Source organism: Neopelma chrysocephalum, unplaced genomic scaffold (genome assembly GCF_003984885.1).
Source record: "Neopelma chrysocephalum unplaced genomic scaffold, ASM398488v2 Primary Assembly neopelma1_147, whole genome shotgun sequence".
NCBI lineage: Eukaryota > Metazoa > Chordata > Aves > Passeriformes > Pipridae > Neopelma > Neopelma chrysocephalum.
This window is the reverse complement of record NW_020897809.1, coordinates 6,071,110-6,097,449: the sequence shown is the minus strand read 5'-3', so window position 1 is coordinate 6,097,449 and position 26,340 is coordinate 6,071,110.

Sequence of the window (26,340 nt, the reverse complement as noted above, 5' to 3'; positions counted from 1 at the left end):
CCAAGGCTTAAATTTACTTTAAATATGGGGTCAAGTTTTCATGCTTGTAGTCTAAGAGATAGTCCATGGGAGCACTGCTAATGTGAATTAGTTTCACATCATAACAGAGCAGGTGCATTTACCAGTCTATAGAGATTGTTCCAGCTCTGAAGTTTGTTTCTTGCCTAGATGGGAACGGTAGGTATGTTCTTTTTTCTTCTCCTCCCCTCCCTCCCCTGCCCTTATTCATATGAAGTAGGGAATGGGAAAGGTCTCTCCATACATTTTGGTAACGGTGAAATGACAGACAAAGGAAGTCCAGAAGAAGTTCAAGAAACAGGAAAAAACATCTTCAAAACAGTGGTGGACTTGTCAACATGAATGATGTTCCCCAGGCAGTGCAGATGGATCATTAAAACAGGTTTCTGATTTTTGAGAGGAAAAACTATAGTTTGTTGTAAAATTGTTTTCTCAGCCTGTGAAGTACAGATAAAGTCAGGGTTGTACTAAGAGTTGGATGATGGAGCAGTCACCATAAGAAGTAAATGGTGATAAAGTGTTACAAAGAGTACAGGATTAGAACAAAGCCGCTCTTGGTGCGTGTCTCCCAGGTTTTCTGATGAAGGATGAACACAACTCAGAAGTGTCTGATGCCTTCAGCAAATGTTCACTTCATTAATTTCTTCTAGATACTTCATGGTTTGCTGCTTCAGTCTTGTGTTCAGCAGACTGTGGAGATGGGGTCAAACACGCAGTTGGATAGAAAATTTCTGAACTAAATGCAGGTGACGATGCAAGTGCTTGTGTGTGACTTGTGGCTGCAGCCCAAGTGTGGTGACCAGGCAGTGCCACCAAGTGCTCCAGGTGAAACAGAAAGCAGCTCCCTGACTGCAGATGGTCACGAGAAAAGCCGTAGCACTTTTGGAAAGAATAAAGACTGCAGCCCTGGATTCTGCCCCAAAGTCCATGAGAGCATTGACAACTCATCTCTAAACTCCTGTGTAGTTCCAGCTGGATGTGATATTCTCCATATACCTTACTTCCAGCTTCCTGGGGTGTTTTTGTGGGAAACGTGCCATTTGTCCTGGTGCACCCCAGAAGAAGCAGCACATTGGTAACAGCTCCAGCATGGAGCTGTTCTCCCAGCAGACCCTGGAAGAGGAGGGTGTTGGGGATCTGCTGCTGCCCTGTGTGAGCTGGCTGGCAATGAAGACCCCTCTCCATCTCCCTCTTGGGAAACATGTTGTTGTATTGCAGAAAGTCAAGGGGTTTCAGTGCCAGGCTTGGGTCTTTGCCCCTCTGCAGCGCACCCAGTGCCATCCTCTGGCTTCTCTCTCTGTGCAGTGACAGGCTGGGGAGGAGAGAGGAGGGGAGAACAGCAGCGTCTGATTAAAACTCAGCCCCCCTGGCCCTAGATCTGAGGAGACAGAGCCCGCCCTCCCTTCCCTTACCATAATTTTATTTTATTACAAAAAGAGCCCGTATTAAAAAAGCTCGTGATTATGTTTTCTGTTCACCAAGACTTTTCCTGTATTCGACCTTTGGATAACCTCCAAGGCTTGCAAACATTTGAAAGGAGTAAAGGAGCTCGTTTTATTGCAGGGCCTCAGCATACATTCTTTCCAGCCTATCTTTAACATCAGTTGACAAGAATTATATAATTGCAGTCTGTGATCCCTTTAAGGCTAAAATGTATTCGTTTTCCCTCAAAGAACACTTCAGGTTTCAGAGCTAAATGTATACTTTTTTTCCCCATCTGGCTTATTCTGTAAAAAGCCGTTTTCTCTTAAACTGGCAAGTCTCATTCTACCAAGTTGCATGGATTTATTTTTTACTGTGGTTTTAAGCTCACATGTTAACAAGTAGAAGAAATAGCCTCCAAATCCCAACCTGTGTTTCCCATTCCATTGGAAAATTAGTGGGTTACAGAGAACACGCAGGGGGAATTACACTCCTTAGGTGGAATCAAATAAAATTTCAACATACCAATTTAATCAAATTAGTGTCTAATGCTAATTGATAGGCAGTCTGGAGATGGACAGGTAGCTGGATTGGATTTGATCTTGCATTTCAGAGGCATGATGTAATCTGCTAAGTCAGGTAGGAATTTCTGGTTTCCTATCAGAATGGCATCTGCCACCATGTTTTAAGAAGCCATGGACATCGGATACTTGGATAGGAGCTGGGGAATGATGCCAAAAAAGAAGTCTGAAGATATTACCTGGAATTTAAAAGATGAATTAGCTGTTGCCACAATGACATTCTGTTTGCATATGTTCCTGACCATTCAGGTTTTCACTGGTGTTTGTGCTGCCGGAGGGTAAAAAAAAGCATGCAAACATGTGAGTATTCCTGGAAGTTTTTCATGCCAGTTGTGTCCATGTGTCAGAGCCAGTGGTGCTTGGATCCTCTGCTCGGAGGGAGCAGAAGTGATGCCACCGTGATGCTCAGAACACATGTGCAGTTCTTGAGAATGGAATGAGAAGTTCAATGAAACTGCAAAAAAACTCACCTTCTTTGAGTGTTTCTAGACAATCAAATATGGAGGGAGCAAGTAACCTAGTCATGGGCATTTGCGTGCAAGAGGGGAAGTTAAATTTGTTTCAAAAATTGGCTATTAGGAGTGATCTGGCTGACTGAAGCTGGAGAGAAGAGACTGGGCTCAATGGGCCAATTGTCTGCCTTTGATGACACAAAGGGGTCTGGAGGTAGGGGTTGAAATCGAGTTTGGGGAGTTGTTCTCAATTTTGCCCTGAGCTTACCCCAGATCTCAGCTTTCTTACCTGAGGAGAGGAGGACAGTGGCAGCCAGTGTGCCTTCGTGCCCTTTTATCTGAGCACTTGAGGAAGTGCAAACTTTTTTTCCAAATAATATTTGCCAGTAAAAATGGATCTCTTCTTCAAATATTTAGTTACTCTAATGCTGATTGCCCCCATTCCCTAAGGGGAGGAGGGGGAAGGGGCAGCATTCCTAGTTTTATAGAGGGCAGTCTTGAGAGGGCTGTAACTGCATGTGGCGGGCGTTGGATACAATAACTGAAGAGAGAGGAGCCAGTAACAGAATCCTTTTAATAAACTACAAGGCCACAGTTTATAAACTTGGACACAGATTGTGCTCCTGCCTAGTGTATAAAAATAACCGCATTTGGATGTCTTTGTGGCCAAAGGATCTTATAACCTGTTAAGTTTTCACTGCCTGTTTTTCTAACGTAGGCAGGACCTGTGTAATACCCTGCGTTGCACTGAAAGGGAAAAATCTCTGGCCTGGTAAGCTGTTCCCTGTCTTTGGTAGCCTCTGTGTATCAGGATTCACATTCTTGTTTCCGTTTCAAGCAGGAGACTAGTTTACAAGGCAAGTTCCTCCTTGGAGATCACAAGAGGCTTTCTTTCCCCTTTCTTTTTCTGAGAGGAAGGATTAGGTCACAGTATTCCATTTGCTTTTTATTTTTTTCTTCTTTGCCTAATCTGCTCTCCAAGATGTCCATGTTACAAGAGAAATAAAAGGCTTTAAGTGTGCATGGGATTTTTTCCCCTCACCTCAGCACTCCAGTCGAGAAGGGCGATTTACAGAAATCGCCGCATGGAAAAGCTTTGAAACAGAATTTCAGATGCTTATAAGACAAAGCAGAAAGATAGCAGAGCGGCAGGTGCCTTCTCCTTACCTCACAGGGTCGTGTTCTGCCTGCTCTTAAGGGGTTTTTGTGGATGGTGATTACAAATATGTCTGCACTGTATCCAGGTGTGCTGTGTGTGCAGTTACAGCTTTGTACAGCGAGCTTGTGTAGTCCCTCACCTGCAGCCAGGAGGTTTATCGTTATTTGAAGACCTTTATTTTCTATTATCTTTGTACATTTTGTGTGGTGGAAGCATTAGTGGTACCATGTTTTAATATGTGCTTTTTGAGCCTGGCATCTTTCCTGGTGCCGGCGTGCGATGTGCTGCACATCGCTTGGCTTCACCCGCGGGGAGGACACACACTGATGCCGATGCTTCTGTGCGGAAAGTTTTGGGACTCTCAAAGCAAAATTACTTTGTTCAGAGCATACTGAGCACAAACAGATTATTGCTTTAATGAAACCTGTATTATTCTTGTTCAAATACCAAGTACCAGTACCAGTTTGTGGTAAGGCGTTAAGATTTTCTGCAGCAGTAAGTACGAATCTGCATTGGGTGGTTTGTACCTAGCACAGGTACAGCTTGTTCATACTGGTCACGTCACGTTTGGCAAACTGTGTTTAAAGGGCCAGGTCTGCCTTGATTTAAATCAGCGCGGCTCTGCTGAGCTCTGTGCCAGTCTCTGACAACCGAAGTTATGCTTCTCAAATGTTTTTGGCTATTTTTTTTTTCAGTCCTTTCTTTCCAAAGAGTTTTAAAAATGCAATTAAACAGACAGTAATACTCAGCAGTTACACATAAAAAGCTGTTTATCTAAGGATATCAAAGTGCTTGACAAAGGTGGGTAATTCTCACAGTGCCCTTTTTTTGCGGGGTGAGATGCTGGCATGCAGAGACAGCGAGCGGTTTATCTGAGTAACAGAGTCAGTAGCAGAGGTAGTAATTAAAACTTCGGTCTCATGACACCCAACTCTGTACTGTAACCACTAGACAAACTGCCTCCCAGAACCGTATCTCATCTCTATCTCCCTACATATGCACAATAAAGCCTTTGTAGTATATGCTGTACGCTTGCTATTGATAGTTGTATCAGCTGAAAGATAATGCTCGCTCTTCTAACTGGCTGCAAGTGTGCTCCACACAGCCTCAATTATCTGAACATAATGGGGGAGAAGGGGAGAATTTTGGATAACGTAGGGTTTCAAACCATTGAAGGAGTTTTCATTGCAATTAATAGACGTGATGGGGACACAAAATGTTTTGGAGAGCAGGTTTTGGGATCTGATGTCACACTGTGCAGTCAGTTAATAACCAACATGCTGCTGTTTGGGCTGTGCTCTTGGCTTTCTTTTTTTTCTGAACAGAGGTGTGTCTCTTCCTTGCTTTTTTTTTCAGACCAAAAAGAGACAAAAGCATTTTAGATGTGTTATTAGTATCCCTTTAAGTTTGGTGAAGACTAGCAGCCAACTTGTTGGTTAATGGGAAGCTACTTATAGACATTGGTAGTTTAAAAACACTGATTGATCATCATTATGCAGCCTGGCCGGCAGCGGGGTGTGGGCTATGTGGGTGGCTCTGAATGTCTGCAGAGAAGTAGGACCAGAGATCATCTGAAAAATAATTTCCCCTACATGTGCTGTAAACTGTAGGATTTCAAGTATGACCCAGCTGTTAATGAGCTCCATACAGGCAAACAAAGGTTCGGTTACTGTAGAGACGCGTTCACTTATGAAGATAAAACATGATCCGCAGGACCTGCTCACACAGTGTCTGTGCACCAAACACTGACCTCCCTGTGACGGGAGTCTTTACTAGTGTGACTTCATAATAAATTTCCCTATGCCATCTAGGCCAGCCTCATGTCACTGCCTGCTTTCTCTGCAAGCTAATTTATTTCAAGAAGCAGTAGAATAAAGATGGGATAAAGTTTGCAAAGCATAGCACAAAGTGTTACTGGCCCTGTTCAGCTTTCATTGCACCATGCTCTCACAACGACTTGCTTTCTAAAACCAGCTCTGTCCTCTGCCTCACACCAGGTGCAGGAATTAAGAGCAGCCTTTAACCTTGCAGCAGTTATGAACTAACAGATGGGTTCAGGTAAGGCTGAAAGACCTTTTGAATGGGAATAACTTGGTTTGTTTTTTTATGAAATACAGTGTTAGGAAGAAGATGGCTGTTCAGCATCGACCAGCCTCACAGTTAATCCTGAACTGACTCTATTCTGAGACCATGGCAATTACGTGTTCCCCCATCAGAGAAGCACCGATACACATTCAGATTAGTATAAAACTCACAGTTTGGTTTATTTTTCTCAGCTATTACCTGAGAGATAGGATATGTTGACATCTGGGATCTAATCTTAGTTGCTTTAAATTATCCTAACTTTTTCTCTGTAAGTTTTCAGTATCTGGTCTCATCAGCTACTTTAAATGCCTGGAAAAAAAAAAAGTATTTTCTTATGCGCTTCATTATTGACCCCAATATGCATGTTTGTGCAGAGAGAATGTGCATATCTATCATCTTTAATACAGTCTGGATGCACACACATATACTTAATTCTCTTTTGACTTAGACACCAACATATATAATGTGTATGTGTAAGGCTTCATGGAAGCAGGACTGACCCCAACATTTTATGCATTATTAGGAGGAGCAACAGTTCACCCTTTAAAATGACTATATTTGGAAATATGATTCTAAACTCATGCTGGTTTATCTTAATTTTGTGGCTTTTCTCCAGATTTTCGTAACCAGTGGAAGTGAGGACAGGACCAAGAGTGCGCTCCTCGAAGGTGAGCATTAGTGTAGACACGCCTGTGTAAGGGACCGGGTAAGGGTCCAGCTTGCAGCCTGTGTGATAAACGACTGCACCAAAGTGTGGAGCTCCACAGGTCAATATCTGTGCCTTGCTAAGCTCTTTTTCCCCACCACTTTGGTGGTCACAAGTCCCATCCGGTGGTGGGTTTTTTTTAATTTTTTCTTTTTTTAATATCTGGTCAGCCGCTACTATGGGAATCTTGTGCTCCCTTCCTTCCTTCCCCCCCCTCCCCCCCGCCTTGTCTGGATCACTTTTTAGGATCATAAACCAGCGAGATAAAGCACAAAGGGCCCGCGATAAAGCCTCGGAGTTTTGTTTAACAGTTCCGATAGTGAAAGTTTACAGGAGCGGGCGCTGGGGAAAAAGCGGTGCCGTGAATAGAGCCGCTGTTGCCAGCACCGCGGGCCGAACCACGGGCGTTTCGCGTTGGTTTGGTGGCCGCACGGAGCCGTCCATGTGCGCGGTGCCCCGGGACGGGCTGCGGGGGCCGCGGGCTCGGGCGGCAGTGGCCGGGCAGGGGGTGCGGTGCGGGGCAGGGGGTGCGGTGTCGGGCAGCGGGTGCAGTGCCGGGCGCGGCCCACAGGGGGCAGCCGCCGCCTGCGCTGGGGCCGCGCTGCGCGCCCCGCGCTGAGCCCGCACCGCCCCAACCCTTCCCGCACAGCGACCCCCGTCCCGCTCATCCCTGGGCTTCACGGCAGCAGCACCCCTGCGATAAGGAGGAGTTTGGGCTGTTCTTTTTTTTTTTTTTCCCCCTTTGTGTGTCTATAATTGCAGTGCGAAGCAGGGAGGCTCTGGCGTGGTGTCCTGGGTAACTTTCCCCATAATTAAAAAAAAAGCCCAACAAACCTGTAAAAAAACCCAAAACACTGAAATACCTAGAAACAATATTGTGTTGCTTGCACAAAAAATACCCTTGAAGAGCATCTGAGTAAATATGTACATAGAACATGTAAATTCCTGTAAAAACAGCTTTTTGTTTGCATGTGGGTCTGTATGAAACCCAAGATGATATATCATGTTATGCTCAGATCTTTGTTTCAAGATACAGCTATGGGTAGATTTCACGATAGATCATCTTTTAGCTGTTATTTCAGCACTTCTTACTTTCCTATTTTCAGCACATGCACACTCAGTATGAAAATCCTGTGATTATTACTTTTTCCAACACTCTCCTTGCCTGTTAACAAGATCTTTTAAAAAACAAAGTAAACCAAAAGTCTTTTAGATCCCATGTGGGTTTGTTGCTCCAATGTTGGTAGCATCAGTTCCCAGTTCTGAACTTTACTGGCAAGTACAAGGGCGAGCTCCTTGCCCCAGCGAGTCTGCAGCCAAAGCTGCTGCTGCCCAAGCGCACCGACCGAGCCACAGGAAGGACGGAGCAAATGGTTACAAACGAGCGCTGCTCCTCGGCTCCACAATTTTCTCTTCGTCTTAAATGCACTTTATTGCACCTTTCCTGCAGTTTGTTCCGAGGACAGCCACACTAATAATCCTTATCCGACACAGAGGAATCCCCCTCCTGTCTCTCAGCTTGAAGCCGTGGCTGGCATTCTGCTACTCTGATTTGTTGACTTTGATTTTTTTTAATTATTATTCCATATTATTGTTGACTTTGATTTTTTTTAATTATTATTCCATATTATCTCCTGCTCGAGTTGCTGGTGCAGCTTACCTCCAACCACAATCCGAGACTGGCTAACAGTTGCTATAATCTACCTTTACTGTTTCCCATCCCTGTATTTTTAGGGCTTGTGATTTCAGCAGAATACATGGCTTGTCGTTGCAAACTGCACGACAACTGTGATTTCAAAGTGAAGAATCCATATGAGAGGGTGTGTATGTGTATGGTGCTGGGGGTGTTAGACGTGGGCACATTCTTTAATACACTGAAAACATTATTTTTGATCATTGGTGCTCTGGAAGATTTTTATGCTGTTTTTTGATGATGGCTTGAACTACTCCCCAAACTGAAAGTAGTTGCTTTTCCTATAGTTTGACAGCAGCCTTTAGTAAATGGAAGTCCTTCCCAGCGTTTAGAAAATCATTGTTTTGAATACATGCTGAATAGCAAGCAGGATTCTTTTTGAAGTTCTTCTGTATTGTGAATTATCAATGTTTTATATGTTAAAAACAGTACGTGCAATTCCTTGCGACTGTTACATTTGCTTTAAACAATGAGGTCTTTGCTTGTGAGCAGTCCTGGGTTCGTTAGAGAATAAGTGCAGCACTGGCCCCAATCAATAAATGAAGTTTGCTTGTGTCAGGACTGACAAAGCCATTATAGAAGAGGGAAATCCATGTAAGTATTTGATTATTTTCCTGGGGGTTTTATTTGCTGGTTTTCAGTCAGAATAGTGTCACTAGAGCAAGTATTTAATCTTTTTTCTAAAAAAAAAAATCAAACTGTGCAAACAACACTGAAAACTTAGCACTCAACCTTGGTCTTACAGGATTAGTTCCCATCAACTTCACTGACTTCATCCACAGGAGTAAAGGCCACAGGAGAAATACCACACAGGAAAACATATTGTTTGCCCTGGAAACCTTGTTATCTTATATGTTCCAGGTATAAACTGCGGGTTCATTCGTGATGCATGCAGGGTGAACTCCTGCCTTTCTTACTCTAACAGGGTTTTGCTAGGGCAAATTTACTCCTGGCTTACACCATCTGTAACCTCAGTGGGAGCAAAATTCAGCCCTTTAGCTCTAATGGGAGCCTGTTTGATCTCGTCCTTTATTGCCGAGTGGTATCAGGAAGGGAGCTGAGCACAGAAACGTGACTACCACTGAGCTGCTATTTGTTGCACTGCATTATCTGTAGTATCCTTGTTATTCTGGAAACCTTTTTTTTTTTTTTCCCCTACTTGGAACATTTTGCTGCAGCAAATGAAGAAGGGGGGGGAAAAAATTGAAGAGACCTTCATTTGGTGGCATAGAAAATTTGCATAAAATATCGCTCTAAGCATTGAAGGATCTTATTACATAGGGTTTTGATGATAATCTTTGTTGAAATAATATTTAACACATGCTGCACTTTTAATTAAGTATCTGAATAATCTCAAATTAATACCAGAGGTTTAAAAATAAGTTTTCATTTTAGTGAACTGTAACATAATAGCAAGCTGCATGGCAACCTCTTCCTTTACCCTTTGATTTAATTAAATACCCTTCTGTGTGCTTCTTCTCACTTCAGAAATGCACATAAAGAAATCAGACCCAGACATTTTATTTAGGATTTTTGCCACTTTCCTTTCCCTTATGTCTTTGCTTATTTGTTTGCCCTGCTTCCTCTGGGGCTTTGATTAAGGTGTTTCTTTGGGGATCGGCTCATCTGAGGCTTTGCAAACTGGCCTGCGTGTTTGCAAAGGGCAATTGCAACATGTCACAGTGTTGGGGTTTTGGTGCTGTGGTGCTGACTCACGGGTCCCCGTTTGGGAGCAGCAGGCTGTGCTGGGTCAGGTATGGCGTGTGTGTGGTGGGGACGATGCAGCCTGGTAGATCCTGGGGCAGTTTGCACGGCACGGTGACACGCTGGAGTGTGTTATGCTCCTGGAGTTTGATTATAAGGTAAAAAGGAGCTTAACAGTGTAATGGCTTCAGAGAGCGATGAAACCATTGCAAATAAATTCACATTTATTCTATTTATTTTTTCAAATTAAAAAGGCCTGATCCAGGCAATTTGTTTGCCTTCCAGTTAGGCATGTTTGACAATCAGTGCTTCATTATTCCTTCTTAAGAAATTCCACTAAAACCAAAGGAGGTGAAAACAGCCCCTGCTCAGATCCATGTCAGCAAAATTGTTTTGCTGGAGCCACCTCGCTGGGTGAGCGTGGGTGCAGGCCGGGGGGAGGCTGTTTGCCGCCTGTACAAAAACATGCTCGCAGTTTGGGAGCGCGAGGATGTGAGGCAGGCTGGCTTTGAAGGCTTTCTGTTAGATTTCCCCCCTTTATCCCTCTCCATCTATCATTGTAAAGGAGACATATATAACCGCTGCACTTTGTATATTAAGGGGAGCTGCCTGCTTTTTCCCTTTGCTGAGATAATGACGCTGAGGGTTGTTGACTGCTGTTATCTCTGATGACAGCCTTATCTGCATGGCTCTGATTCCCGCTCCCAGAGTGGGAGATATCCAGTCCTTCGGAAACTGACCACTGCTCGCACTGCGGCCAGGCAGGCTGGAAAGCAAATACTTATAGCAACGGAGTTCTTAATCAGTCGTGCTGTTTGCTATGTTCACCCCTCCCACAATACAAAGTATTGAAGGGAAACACTGGGACTAAGAAGAAGTGAGAGCCTGAAAATCAGGTCGGATAAAAGGCAAATGCCCCCAGCTCTCCCCAGACAACCTCCGGTGGGGACGTTTTTTGTCAATAACCAACTGTTGAATGGTGTTGGTGTGTGGCTTGGCTTCTCCGCACCACAGAGACCCTCACTAATGGACCTGGGGATGATATTTACACAGCAGAGGGATCGTTACAGCCTCCTGGCTGCACCAAGTCAGAATCCGGGAGTTTATTTTAATTCCTCTAAACATAATAATCTGCAGTTAATTGGCTAACATTCGCCATGCCTCTAAGGTGCGCAGTGCTGCCGTGGTTTGGCAGCCTCACTCCCGTCCCTTAGAGATCTCAAAGCAAATTTCAAATATTTATGAATTTAGCCTCTTAACGCTCTTGAGAAATGCTCTTGTTTTACTGCTGCCGAAAGTGAGATACAGAGATAGTGTGTGCACTTGCCTGGGATCTTCCAGCCGCGAGTGCAGTCAGCCATGAATCCCAGGTCTCTGAACACCTCCCTGGCACCCTGCTCATCAAACCCACCTAGTTGCCCAAGTTTTACCATAACAACCCTTAAAAACAGGCAACTGATCCCATTTTCCACACCATTGGTTTCTGCAAACCCTGCTGCATTAAAAGTACCTCTCAGGGTGGAAAAACTCCTAGTTAATTCCACCTTAAAGCAGCGCTGAACAGGAGCTCATGGAGCAAACTGCTGGAGTTGTCAGAGCCCTACCCATATTCTGCCTCATCTTCCCTGCAAGGTCATTTGTCCTTTCTCAAATATAGGGGGCTATTAGGAGCTCTTTTCCTCCCTGCCATACCTTATAATACAGATTTAATTCTGAACACTTAGACCAATTTGATTGATGTGTGATCCAACCTGTCTCTACTGATTTGCACCTCTGCTGTCAGTGCTCTGCCATCTGGGCTTGCCTGAGCCGCAGTTTGAGGCTTCAAAGGTGAACTACAAAGTCAGTGTTACTGGAAATACACGTTGCTGAAGCATGCTAGTGCTTTTTTCCCCCCATTTTAAAAATGTGTTGTACTGGAAACTGCTGGTGAGAGGAGGGGGGGTGGGGGAATACTAAGTTTGTCCTAAAAGTTTAAAGGGTTGTTTATTTTTCCAGGGCTTCAGAAAAAAGACAAAGCCAGACTCTTTTTAGTACTGAAAAACTATTATTGATTAAAAATCAGAATTGGTACTGGAAAACCATTCTACATTTAATTTTTAATATTTTTTTTTGCTTGAAAAGGAAGCAATATATAACTGAAAACTTTCTGTTCAAAAAGCATTGTTATTCGAAAAACTTGTTTTGTCATGTAAGGAGTTTTTTTTCTCTCACTCCCAGGATGATTTTGGGCTATATAATATGTGCCCACCCAGGGCTCCTTCTGCACTTTCCTTGTGGCTAACTTGTGAGACTGTTTTCCTGAGACATGCAAGCCAGTACTGATCTACAAATGTTCAATTAAGATTGCAGGAAATCTGTTTAGGATATTATTAAATCAGCAGAAATTTCAGTTGCAAACCACAGTTTAGAATATTCTTACACTTTAAAGAGGAGCTTGGACATGGATAACTTGTCTGTTTTTTCCCCTCCAGTGCTTCTAGCTGGTCTAATAAAAGGGAATACCTCACCCTGTGGATCCTGCTTTGCACTTGAATGCAAGGAAGAAATATGTCAAGTGCGTAACATTTATTTTCCAAAGTTACAAGGAACTGAAAGGGGTTAGGATGGGATCTCACTGTAGCAAAATTGGGATTGCAGCCTTGTATATAACATTTCCTTTCATCTGGATCTGTCTAGGGCTCTGACTCAAACCTGCTGGCTCAGAGGCTTCAGAGACTGGCCCCAGGAGGGGTCCTAGGCACTGGTGTCCTGGCTGCTTCTTGCTCACGTCACCAAGGCGCATCCTGCCCCATCAAAGTCTCATCAGATGTGCCAGTGTAGCTGAGAGCAGAGCTGCACGGGAGGTGCCTGCCTGAGCTGTGCTACCTGTAAGAAGTGCAAAACACTGTGCTAAAGCCAGACATCATCTCTGCTGGGATTTGAACCCGAGCTCATAGACAGAGCAGCAATTTGATCGTTCAAGCGTGCTGTTATGCAACCCTGGTGATGATAAGGGTGGTTCAATTCCAGCATTTGCAGGATGGAAACTTTTTCCCTGATGGCTTCTGTGTTGTGATTCCCCCACCCAGCACGTGCCATCCTTGACCACAAACACGGACATTTTTCTGTATCGTTTCCAGCATGCAGCACAGCACCACTGCAGCACCACGGCTCCTTTCCTGTGCCGCAGCCCCACTGCGGGAGGATGTTTCCCTGTGCGTTCAGGATGGTGGTGAGAGCAGGTTTTGTGTGTTGGCAAGACTTATCTGCAGCTGTGGGAATGTGTTCTGCCAGAAGCCTGCATCTCCTGAGCATTAATTACACAGCCCCATGTGCTCCTCTGTTCCCAGCTGTAAAATGGAGATACCCTTCTTAACCCGCGCCATCACTTCAGTTCACCGCGGCTCACAAAGTGCTCCTGCATCCACAGGCAGGAAGCACTGGAGAAGTGACAAAGATGATTAATAAGGAGGTTATTAACAAATGCCACAGGTCAAATTCTGCAACTGTTCCCAAGTTTGTGCTTGACATGAAGGTCAGTGTCATGAACAACTCCTCATGTGGATAGGAGCTGGATTTGACCCTGGGATATAAAGCCAGGTTAGGCAAAAATTAGGTTAAATAGATTTGACCTGCACCTGATAGGAATGTTTCTGTGGGAATGAGGTGCTTTCTGTGGTATTACTGGAGTGTAAAACCATCTCCCAGGTGAGCGGTCTCATGGACTGTTGTAGTTGTTTTGCAAGCTGGTTTGTCTAAACTTTTGGTATTTGAGGGGTGTTGGCAAACAAAACTTCTGACTCTGTGATGGTCTGGGCTGACAGCAATATGTGTGCTTGCTGTGGGAAAAGCACTGCTCTTCTGAAGCATGGTTTCAGAGCTCCTAGCTCTGGCCCGCCTGTGTTTATCTGTGCCAAGTGTGAATGGGAATTAGAAAAGGGGAAAGAGAATGGCTGCTTTTTAAAAAGCTAATTTAAAAGCAGGCACAGTCTTCTGTGAAGATGATTCTGATTGTCCGGAGCTCCTTTAAAGGAACCAGGTTAAATGCATTTTATTGAGAATATGGGATTAGACACATGCACAAAATGAACAACATCATCTTTATTTATTTCATACTTAAATGTCCAAGAGTGTAAGTCAGTCAATTCCTGATGATTCAGTAATGCAAGGGGATTTTCTGTATTTTTTTTTATTTCATAAAGCTCTTTATCTCTGGCTTTGTATATTAGCTGTTTCTACATTGCTACCAACCTCCCCCTGACCACTATCCTTATGTAACCAAAGGCGGAAAATAGGCATTGACTGTAAACAGCACAATTGGTGGAAGCTACAGGTAAAATACTTGTAAGTCTATTCCCATGTGCCTTGATTTAACAGTATAAACTGCCTCACATGGGAAAGGCTGATGCTCATACTGCTCTTCCATGCAAGACCTGGAACGACCAAGGATTTAAAATGACTCTATGAAGCAGGGAAATGCGGTATTCTTTACAAAGTGCTGATGCTTTGGCAAAAAATATGAACAGACACAGTTCAAATCGACTGCAGTTTATGTTCAACGCCGTGTCTGGAGCAGGACTGCCTTGTATATTTTTACTGTGTGATTTTAATCTCAGCTATGTCTGTTCATTGCCATTGTAAAAGGAAGACATAGTTACTTAAAGAAAAAGCCTGAGGAAGTAGGAGTTTCTTTTTTTGTCAGCTTTATAGTCAGGGAAACTGAGGCACGGAGAGGTCCTGGAGGTTCATGAATAAAGCAAGGTAAAGTGGTGGAGGAGTTGGGGAGAGAGCCCAGGACTCCCATGTTATGGCACTGGCAGATGTTCCCCATGCACAAGTATCATGGGAAAGCAGCTCAAAGGTTCTTCACTTGGTGGAGTTTGCTCACACACATCAGCAGCACTTTTGGCCCAGGGAGCTAAGGCGGGGAAGAAGACAGTGTGTCTCATGAGTTAAGGTTTTGTAGTTTGGTCTCTGGTGGAGCAGGATGCTCCAGACTTGGATCATTTCTCAGAAGAAAAACGGCTGGAAGCAACTCATCTTAAAACTCCATTTGGATGAACACAGCCAAAAACTTCAAGGGCTCTCTACGTGGGCTCTGTGAAAGAGAACTCCAGTCTCAACTGCACACCAGTGTCCAGAGAGGTATTTGCCATCAGTAGAGTCTCCTCCTTTAAAAAAAAAAAAAAGGAAATAAAAAAAATTAAAAATTAATTTATAATTCCAGCTTGTCACAGGACATCTGCCTTGTCTCAGCTGTCTGCCTTTAGCCTCCCACCCTTATTTTGGTAGTGTCATCTCTCTAGATACTATCTTACCTTTCTGGAGCAAACACAGGCTCTTGCTTATGAAGATGGGGCCAGGATCTGTGCTGCAGAGGAGCAGTGTGTCACTGTGTGAGTTCAAATGAGCTGTGTTGAGTCATGCCAGCTGAGGCTCCTGCTGGTTGGATTTATTGCTGAGAAAAGACCAAAAGTGAATGCCCAGCACAAGGGAGGTTCTGTCTTATGTGCCCCATAGGCTTAATTAACATACAGATTTTTGTTCACTGCTAGTTCTTAAAACCAAAACCACTAACAAACAAATGATGTAAAGGAGAAGAAGGGCAGAAATGCTGTGTGCATGGCTTATTACTTAGCACCAAACTTGGGCAAGGCACTCTAAGGCATTTAATAGGCATGGTGGCATGAAACGCTGAACCTTATTAAGCCAGATGGAGCTTTTTTTGTTGGTTTTAGTGAAGTCAGGACTGCCTTTTCCCAAGGAGTTCTTGGCTTAAGGGTCATTCTTGCCTTGAACAGCAGTTCAGCAGGCAACAGGATTTGGATCTGCTGGGCAAGGTCTGGGCCTGGAGGAGCCTCAGATGGTGAGCATGAGCCCCAAGCACTGCAGGGCTGTGCTGGTGGGGGTGCCCCTCTTTAGTCAGGGCATGTCCCACTGGACCTACGACTAATCAGACATGCTGGTTAAACACTTGTTATTTCTGCTGTTGGAAATATCATAACAAAAATAGCCTCCTACAACCAGGACCTAAATTTTCTATACATTCCTACCTATTTCTTTGTTCCAGGCCTAATCTTGGCAGTGAATATGGCAGTGAATATTTCTAGATTCCTGCTCAGAAGAGAGTGGTCTATGATTTTTTGCAAATCCTCAGCCTGAGTCACTAAAAATGTGTTTGTTTTCTTGCTGTGGTGTTGTCCAAGCTTTAGAGGTTGCAATCCAACACAACAGCCAAAACAGTGACCTCGGCTTGCAAGCAAGAAGATTTTTGAAATGTTGATTTAATTGCTGGAGGTTCTTGCCCTCTTTTTATGTTTGAAACCATAAGAGTACCTACAAAATTAGATTTTCAGCTTTTTCCCAAAGCAATGAAGGCTAGATACTGTTATTACCAGTTGAGGGATGTGAGACTGTTTGTAGAACTCACTTTGAAACACTTGTCTTAGGTACCTGAGTGGTGAAGCTCCTCTTCCTCATGTTTTTGTGCTCCTCTGGAAGGAGCATTTAAAGACCAACCTCCCAAAGTTAGTCACCCAGGTCACAGTTTGTGTGAGAGCCTCTGGTTTCTTCTAATTTGTTGCCTCTGAGAGCTAAAACTGAAGCTGCAGGAAAAACCTTGTGTATTATAAGCTCCCGACAACAACACAAGAGCTGGCAGCACTGTGAGCTTGTGCTCTCAAGCCAGCCATGAAAACCTAGGTGGGGAAGAGAAGGCCCAACAGAGTTTCTAACTGGAACATGGAAAATATGGCAGCAAGTGTTCTAGGACTGGAAATCTGATTTTTTGTCATCAGCCCCTTTGGATGCATTCTTACCCTTGTCTGGTTCCCATGTCTGCCTGTACCAACACATTTCACTGGCGTTTACTATTTGTGCCAAGTGGATTTGACATGAACGAATATTCAACCCTTCCCCCAGAACTGAGAGGGAGTTCTACTTACCCAGCTAAGAAGCCATTTCATGTGCCTGTGTCATCCCTGTTCACAGCTAAGCAGTACAGCAATAGCCACAGCGCAAGTGAGAACGGGACATGGCCTTCAATAAATTCGAAGAAATCACAGTTCACCCATAGATGCTCCATAGCCATAAAAGCTGGTGAGAGTTATTGCATAGATTTTTCCAAGTTACAACTGACAGGACAAGAAGAAACAGCCTCAAGTTGTACCAGGGAAGGTTTAGGCTGGATATTAGGAAAAGATTCTTCAGCAAAAGGGCTGTCAAGCATTGGAACAGGCTGTCCAGGGCAGTGGTGGAACCACCATCCCTGGAGGTATTCAGAAGATGTGTAGATGTGGCACTGAGGGACATGGGTTAGTGGTGGCCTTGGCAGTGCTGGGTGAACAATTGGGCTCTATGATCTGAAAGGTCTTTTCCAACCTAAATGATTTTATGACTCTGTATCTCTGACATACTTCATTCCAGCTGTTCTCTTGCATCTGCAGGTTTATCTGCTGCAGTCCCATCTTAGGTTCAGCAAGAGCTGTTGAGTGGGATTGGGAGGGACCTAATGGTGAAATTTTACAGTGCTCAAATCCTTCCTTCATTGTTTTAACATCTATATAACTTTTTTTTTTTTTGCTTTTCCCTTCCAGAATTGAAAGGCCCTTTCATGGAGCGCAGTGACCTGCCCTGGAGGGCTCTCCCTGGCCTGTGGTTTCATGTTCTTTTTCATGCTCAGTCCCATCCAAAGCAACTGCATTTGGGATTTCCCTTCCAGCTCATTTCCCACAGAGGGATTCAGAGTGCTTATGTTTTTGTAGTGCAGGACTCAGCCTGGGGAGCTCTGCAGAACAGGTGTGGGAAGGTGTCCTGTGCAAAGACTGCCCTTATGCGTGAACATATATGAATAATAGGAAATGTTTGGGGGTGAGATGCAGTTGGGATTCATTGTCACTCCAAGGAGTGGAAACAGGGAGACCACTGCCTTGGTCTGGTGGTGTAGGTCCAGGCTCCCTCTTGTCACAGATGGACTGAGCCAAGCAGACCAGGCAAGTACAAGTCAGGGAAATAAGAGCAGTGAGCCTGTGTGCAAAGACACGAAGCAAACTCTTGCCAAGGGGTTCAGGGCTGGGGCTCTGCTCCTGCCACTGTCCTTGTGGCATGGGCACATCTCTGCTGTTCCCTGCAGTAAGGGGGTCAGCATCAGGGTGAATTGCAACGTGTGGAAAAGCTTGTAAATACTGCTTGGTGTTTTGAGGACTGACTGGAGGGCTTTGGGAGAAGGCTTTCTCCCTCTCAATGGGCTTTCACTCCCCAGCAGGGCGAGAGCAGAGCAGCGGGGCATTAACTGAGGGGCTTTAGAGGATTGGGAAGGACCTGAAAGGGGAGGATTTGGTGGCGGTTCCTCTGGGCGAGGAATGTGGCGTTCAATGCTCGCACGCTCCTCATTGTATCGGGAGGATAAAGCAGGGTGGCCGGAGGGACTCAGGGCTCGGGGTCCGGCCGGTGCCAGCACGGAGGGAGTCCAGCCCCAGCGGGAGCCCGGCCAGCCTGAATAGCCAGCCCGGCTGCCTCACAGGCTGCCCCGGCACACGGCCCTCCTCACTTTGAAGCCCCCAGAGCTGCAGAGGGGTGCTTTCTCTGGCTCTTGTTTGCTGATGATCCCTAAATTAAGAAATGCAAATCTATTCAGGGCAGATTCCTTTTCCAAAGACAACTTGCCTCAGTTGCTAATTCCCTGCATGGCTTCTATACAGACCCCTCACAAACACCTGCAGCTTTTTTTTTCCCTTCCTCTCCCCCTTTTTCCAGGGAGGGGGTGTCAATGGGGAGTTTATTGAAAATCTTTGTTTTCTCTGATGCGATGAAACTTGCTTTGCTCTTTTGCCTCCTTTTCTTTCCCCTTTTCACAGAATAAATACAGCTGATCCATCTCCAGCCCCTCTGCACGTGCCAGAAGAATAAATCGCCCGCCTCGCCCCCAGCCCCCTCCTTTAATTCTTTCCCCTGCTGCTGTGTTTGCTTATTCTCACTGCAGCTGTAGTGCTGGTCGCAAGCGTGAGTTGACCTATTGCTGGTTTGTTTGGCACTGGCTCTGTAGAGCCACCCCCAAAAAAAGAGTTTGAAATCAACTGTTAGAGCCTCACTAGGCTTCTTTTTTTGCTCCCTCCCTCTTCTTATTATCACAGCACTTGCCTTTTGTTGCCAGTGCAAATACAAATACACACACACACACACACAGGCGTGCAAGCAGAGAGGAGCGAGGGGAGCGCAGCCCCTGAAATATTGCACTGTCCAAAGTCCACGGGTTAAAACAAACATCAACACTGCGTCAAATAGTTTGCCTGCAAGAGTCTTTTGTTATGAAGATAAGCTTGTTATCTCTTTCATTCAGATTTTAATCTGACAGGTCATTTGCATACTGCCAGCCGACTTCAGGGTGTGCATTAGATCCACTTTGCATTTAAATCCTCTGTCACTCAGGCAAATAAAAAAAGTGGGGGGAGTGGGGGGGGGTAGCAAAGAACTCCTTTCAGATCCTCCCAGTTATTGCTATTACTTTTTGTGCTGATTGTTGATGCAGAAAAGTTGTCCTGGCTCTTGGGGCTCTGCATGTTTTTGGGTAGCCAGGATGCTCCCAGGCCATGAGCTGCATCACTGAGGTCTTGCAAAAGATCCCATTGTGACCCCTGGACCCCTTCCTCACTCAAATCCCTCTTCAAACCCTGCTTGGCAGACTCTTTCCCCACACTGACCTCTGTTGCTAGCTAAAACCTAGACCAGCTCAGTGCACGGTCCTGCCCTCAGTCAAGTTAAGCCTGTCCTGGGCTTGCATGAGGAGGGATCAAGCCCTGGGGAATAACAGAACAAGGAAGAATGAATGTCCCAAACACAATGCAGTTAACAAGCCAGCTAGGAACTTCCATGTAAACATGCCTCTTCCTTTAGTTATTCCACTCGTCTTACTTGTCTCTGTATATTTTTTCTCCTTTTCCACCTGAAGCCTGGTATTGCATCCTTACTCCTTGAACTGCGTCACAGGTGCTGGAGGGATCCTAGGGACAAAGCTGCTCTTACAGGTAATGGGAATACATTGTGTGATTGTGAAAGCATAAGCTGTGGTACACAAGCCATCTGCGGCACAAACTCAGGTTGATGGGGTTGTGTTGCACTGTGGGTACAGAGAGCTACAGCAGTTTCTGGTGTCTGGGAGGTACCATAAGCACAAAACCCCAAACAAACCAACCAAAAAAACCCACTCCACTTAGTGAAGGTGTTATCAAAATGCATGGTTGCTGTGGATCTGTGGTTCTTACCTCTCTGTAGCCTTACACCTGCCCTTTTCCAACCCTGTTACAGACAGGAGAATGAGACTTGGCTAGTGATGGTCTAAGACCATACCTGGCATGCTCTGGGATCCCAGCTTTCTGCAAGGATATTGCAATTGTCTGTGATAGCAAAAAATTGGGAATTTCAACTTCTGTATCTGATTCCTTTCACATCATCTATATTTGGACATATTGCCCATGCTTTTCCTGAGACCAGCCCAAATAGCATTAGGACTCCTGTGTTTCTTGGAGAGCCAAGCACCTGTTCCAGCCTGCCCTGGTTTGGGGAGGGCTGCTAGCTGGCTGTCCCCACCACCTGGCTGAGGAGCACCGGGTCCTGCCTGCTCCTGCCGGCACATCCCTCTGCTCACGGGGTTTCCTGCACCTCCTCTGAGATGCTGAAACAATGAACTGGGGACAAGATTAAACCTGGTGCGATTTGTGTCCTGTGCACAGAGGTGTAACCACGGCTCTGCTGAAGACCACAGAAATTATCCCGGGGTAAGTGAAAGGTGAAACCGTGAGTGTCCCTCCTGAAATACAATGGATAGCCTGGGAGACAAGGCCACAGTCCCCCTACAGAGAGGGATGGTGTTCCTGGGGATTGTGTCCCAAACCACAGCAAGCAGAGCTATAGAACATTTCCTTCAGCCCCAATGGGGTTAAAGATTGGATCTGGTGAAATTAATGTATCCAAAGCACGGGACTGAATAGGTGCAGAGCATTTATTCCACTCTAATGTGACAAGTTCAATTCTTCTTTTCAGAGCCAGTAATTTTCTTACATATATTAATTATTTGAAATAATTCTCTGAATAACATCTAGGAATAATTCAGGCAATATATCTTGATAATGAACCCGTTACTAGTGAATGGTTGAAATCTCAACTGTGCTGGTGGCTTTGGCTTGGGTGAATGTTCACACGGCATTGTTTCTTCTCTTAAATACTAGTACGTGACTTTCAGAACCAGATTCTGGTCTGAATTGCTGTGTTTATGAGGTCTCTATTATTTGCCATTTTGGTAAATGTTCCTGACAGTAAATGCCTTTGTTAGAATATTATTGGTAAAGCAAACATAAAAGCGTGTGAATGCAGGCAGACCAAATTTAAACCATTTACTTGAAATGATGGTGGGGAAAAAGATTTGAGATATGTAACCACCTCCAAGCCTTAAATGAAGCTGCTGGGAGAAGGGTTTCTCTTCACAGCTGACATGTGATTCACTCTTTTCCAATTTCTCATCAAGATTTCTCAGGGCAACCCATAGTAGCAAACCTTTCCAAGCAAAGTCCCACATAATGCCACAATAATGGAAAAGCAGTGGTATCCCCATTCCCCTCACACTCTGTGATAGACTGCTCCATGGTGTTTGCAGTGGGCAGTGGTGTCCCTGAGCGTGGTACAGGCAGGAGAGGGCTGTGCTTCTCTTTCTGGAGCTGTCATTTTTGGAGACAACTGGAACAAGGTGATTGAGATGTCCAACAAGTTCTAGGGCTCTCAGCTGACTGAGCTGCACTTTTAGTTATTTATCATCCAGCAGCACTGCCAGTATTGCCAAGACTGAGGCAGCCTAGAGCGGTGTCCAGCACCACTGGCCGAGTGGAGAGTGAGCCTTTTGTGATGAGGAGCTGCAGCAGAGCCATCGCCAGCCAGCAGCGGTGAGAGCTGGCCGGGAACTACGGGTATGACCGTGCTGCCAGAGCAGGGCCAGCCCTGCTCCACTTCCTGCTCCAGCCAGCCAGCCCTGTACGCTCATAAGCATGGGAGCATTGGAGTTTGGGAGGGATTTTCTGTTGAAAATCTGGGCTGTTTAGCCGAGGATGGAGTGGAAAGGAAAGGCAGAGACGCCTGTACGCAAATAGGGAAGAGCTCCTTCTGCAATCCAGTTTCCAGCTCATGCCCTAAAACTGGCAACTCGTAAGACCCCTGGACTAGGGGCAATGAATGCAAAATGAGAGCTCTGCAAAATCCCTTGGTTCAAGGCCAGCTCTTTTGCTTTGCTTTGCTGCTCCTTGGCATCAGTCTGTCAGCCAAGTGAGCAAGTCAACGGCTAGCTGTATTGCCAAAAGAAATCTTCCTAGCTATTTTATGTATAGCTAATGAGAATGCAAATATGCTGTTTTTCCAGGCTTTCTTTCAACCTCTGCTTCTTCCATTCTATGCATGGTACCTAAGTACCTTTTCTTTTGCCATGCGATCTGAACATATTGCACTGGCTGGTGAGGTTGTCCTTGTGTTGCCAATGAAAAATGGAGTGTTTTCAGTGGAACATGGAAGCAGGAAGCAGAGCCTCTCAAACACCTGCTCTGCACTACCCTTCCACATGCTGTCCCTGGAGGGTTAAAGACCAGTTTAGAATAAGAAAGGCAGACAAGAAGCAGGCCTGTCTTTTTCAAGTTAGATATCACATCAGAGTCAAAGTGAGCCTATGGTTGGGCAGTGTAGGGTGTCTTTGCTGGGCTCTCCTTGGGAATTTTCCTTCTTCTCATGAGCACTCATGACTCTTCTGTACTTACAGAAGCAGTATTGCTTTTGTAATTACCCATCAAAAGTTTTCTTATTGGGCTTGCAGTGTGACACCACTTACAGTTTTGATCCCCTCAGAAATGGAGCAGTGATGCTGTTTGTACCTTTCGCTGTGATTCTCTATTGAAGAACAGAGTGTCTCTTGTCCAAAATCTCTTGTCATGGATTATAAAACCAGCTCTGGGTGCTTTTCAGCTAGCCAAGCCTGGAGAAAGTCCAGGCAGTGTCCCCAGCCCTGGCTTTCAGGGACATGTTTCTTTCCTGGCTCCCTTTCTGGGGATGTTGGATCAGAGATGAGAGCTCGGTAGCTTATGGGCATTGTTGCATCCTCTGTCCTGATGGGCACTCTGGACTCTTTGGGGACCATGGGGACAATTCAATAAAGGATCACGTCTGCATAGGAATTTTTTCCACACAGACACACACACTTCATCCCTAGACAATGCAGGAATGCTTCAGAGTGAGGGGAAGCCGTCACCTCCTGAGCATTGCCCTTTTCTCACATCTCCCGTCTGGTGTATGTCTCCAGATTTGCCTCTAGTCTTTAAGGGAGCCCAGGTTCCTCTGGCTGAACCTCCCACTCTGGCCACCAAAGGGCTTCCTCTGCCTCGAGAACAAGTCCCTTTTAAAAGCAGCCTGACATCTTTCCTTTGTTCCTGGCTTTCCACTAGGATTTTCCATGATGCAATCCCGTATGGGGTTACTGGCAAAGGGCTGTTAAAAGTCAGTAGCTCTGCCTGGAGCAAACCCATTGTTCTGCCAGCACAGAGCCCTTCAATGCCGCTGACTCCTGCATGGCCTTGCTCCTGCTCCCCCAGTACCACCAGCGGGAGGGACGTCCAAATCCAGGAGGGATACAGCCATAAAGGCAAGGCATGGCACAAAGAGCGGTGGGGGATTAGACACAGACGCGGCCCCCGGACCGCCACTCCAGCCATGGCTGGGGACAGGGATGTGACTCACCAGATGCATCTCACTTTTCCTGGGGAAGTTCACAGGCTGCTGCTCCAGCCGAGAAGGGTTACTTTGGAGTGGAAAGTGAGAAGCTGTAGCTTTTATCCTTTTGGAGGAGCAATTTGCAAGGAAAACAATGCAGGATTCTCTGGAATAAGGAGTATTAGCTGCATCATCTTTTAAAAATAATTTAGCCAAGTGAATGTTGGCCAGGGATTAGCACCCTTACAGGCTCTTGTGTTGCAGTGAAGGGATGTTTGCTGAGATTTATTGATGTTGGGGATTGTTCCAAATGCATAGGTGACATCTAATGCCAAAGCAGCTCTCTAGCTTGCTAATGAGATAAGTCAAAGGCTCTGTGAAGTTTTCAGCAGTGTAGCCATTAACCCCAACATTACAATATCCTTTGTGTTTTTCCAGCACGTTCTGCCAAGATTTTGCCTTAAACAGAGGAAAAATGAAAAATGCAAGGCAGAGAGTCTCTTACAGCTGAAAACTGTCTGCTGTGTTGTTCCCTGGGACAGAGAAGAGCCTGTGTATAATCAGCACTGAGCAGGGAAACATCTCTACTGTCCAGCACAGTCATTTTCTTCAATGTTGGACAATTGGAAAAAGGGAAAAAAACACAGAGAATGGTCCTATCTGGGGAGTTGCAGTCTTAAGTCCCCTATCCTCATCTGCTTCTGATGCTTGGAGGTATGGGACTGCTAAACTCAAGCTTCAGGAGGGCTTTCTGGGTAGTTACGTCAGGTACTTCTATTTCATGAGCAGGTCTTGTTATGGGAATTACTTGTTGTGGTAGTAATGAGGTTTTCTTCTCTATTCTTTACAAAAGATTGCACACTCAAAATGAGATAAGCTGCAGCTGAATTCCAGTAGTAACTGTCCAGGACTGATGATGAGAAAAATCCATCAGCTAGGATATCTGTAGGAAATAAACAAATGCTGTTTTACTGATGCTGAAATGTTTAGTGACTTCATCTTGATGGGTCCATGCTATTGTATTGGAAAGTCCTCAACTTTTATTATTCGTCCTTCTCCTGCAAAACATGAAATATTTATTCCTAAAAACTTCCCTCAGTTTTATTTAAATCACTAAAAGGAGAAAAAAAGTACCTCCATAAAAGAAAAAAAAAAAAAAAGAAAAATTTAGAGTTAAGCCAATCCTTTTGTTCTGCTCCAGATTTTTGAAAAATACCAACTACATCAAAATGAAAACTGATATGATCTAGATGTTTGAAGAAAAATTCTTGTTTCCTTTTATTCTCTGTAGTTTCTCGGTGAAGAATTACTTCCACTTGGAACACTTAGACAATGATTTGCAGAGTTAAAGGATGAAAAGGAAACAACCCAGGGTCATACACATGTCAGTATCATGGGTAGGTGCTGTGGGATCGCTTCCTAAACTTTACTTGAAGAGTTGAAAGAACCAAGGCATTGACTCAGGGATGAGCTAATGAATTATTTCCAACCTTCAAGAAACAAAACCAAACAGTTGTGATAGCAAGATAATACCTGCTATGATATTGCTAGAAGTTTGCTTCAGTCTCATCTGTATGCTAAATAAACAGCTTTGGTCTCTTTGCAATGACAGAAACATTTTGTATCACCCGTTCTACCATGAAAAAGACTCTCCTGGCCACACCTGGGGAGGTAATTTCAGTATGGATCAGTGCTGTCTCAAAGAATGGTGATGGTCAATTCACCTGTCTGACAGAGCCATTCTTCACAGCCTTTCTTTAGTGTCCAAGATGAGCAGCTCACCTGCCCTTCCAGCACCCTGGAAGAGGCAAAGCCATCAGCAGGACCGTGATTGTTCCCATGGTTCCCATATTGTGCCACTTCAGACAGTGGCCAACTTTGCTTATGCCCAGCTCCAGCTTCAGGTTTTACAGGAGTGCTGCTCTCAAAATACACGTGGTCTGTGGCCAAGGATGAGTCAGAGGGATACTGTTAGCAGTGCACTGGGTGGTACAAGTTAGTCCTTGTTTGTGGGAGTCCATGAGCAATTAAAGGAAGAAAATTGTAATTAATGCCAATCAGCATGAGTTCATGGAAAATAGAATGTGATGTCTCTCTTTGGTTTAGTTGATAAAAGTGATAGTAGTGTACAAGACTTCTGTGAGACATTTGATGGGGTACCACATGACATTTTGATTAAGGATCTAGAGCAGTATAAAATCAAGAGGGTGTGCATTAAATGGATTAAAACCTGGCTCCCTGACAGGTCTCCAAATGTAACTGTAAATCATCTGCCAGCTGTGTCTGTAGCAAAGTCCCTCCAGTATTCTTGCTTTTAATATCTTTATCAATGACATGGAAGAAAATGTAAAATCACCACTGCTGTGGTCTGTTGATGATGTGACAAGCAAGAAAATGGTAAATAATGAAGAGGGGGATCACTGATAGGGAGGAATACAGTGCGCTTGGGGAGCCAGGCTCAAGCAAACAACAAATATGGTGATGCAGATGAATGCAAGAACAAAGAATAAAAGCTGCCGTTGTAAAAAAATGGACTCTAGGAAGGAGGATCCTGAGGAAGCTTTTGGGAAAGCTTCTTCAGTGGCCAAAATCAGCTGAATGGATGGTCCCAGTGCTGGGCTGCAGCTGAGCAGGAGGACAGTTGGAGGCAGAAAAATGTAAAAGGGTCTCTAATTTATTTGCCTGTAATGGTAGTGCTGCTGTATGAGTAAAAGCATCAAAATGTTGGAGAGGGTTCAGAAAGACCAGGAAAGTTTTGAAAGAGTAGCAGAGCCCTGAGTTGATCCCATGTGTTAAGCCACCAG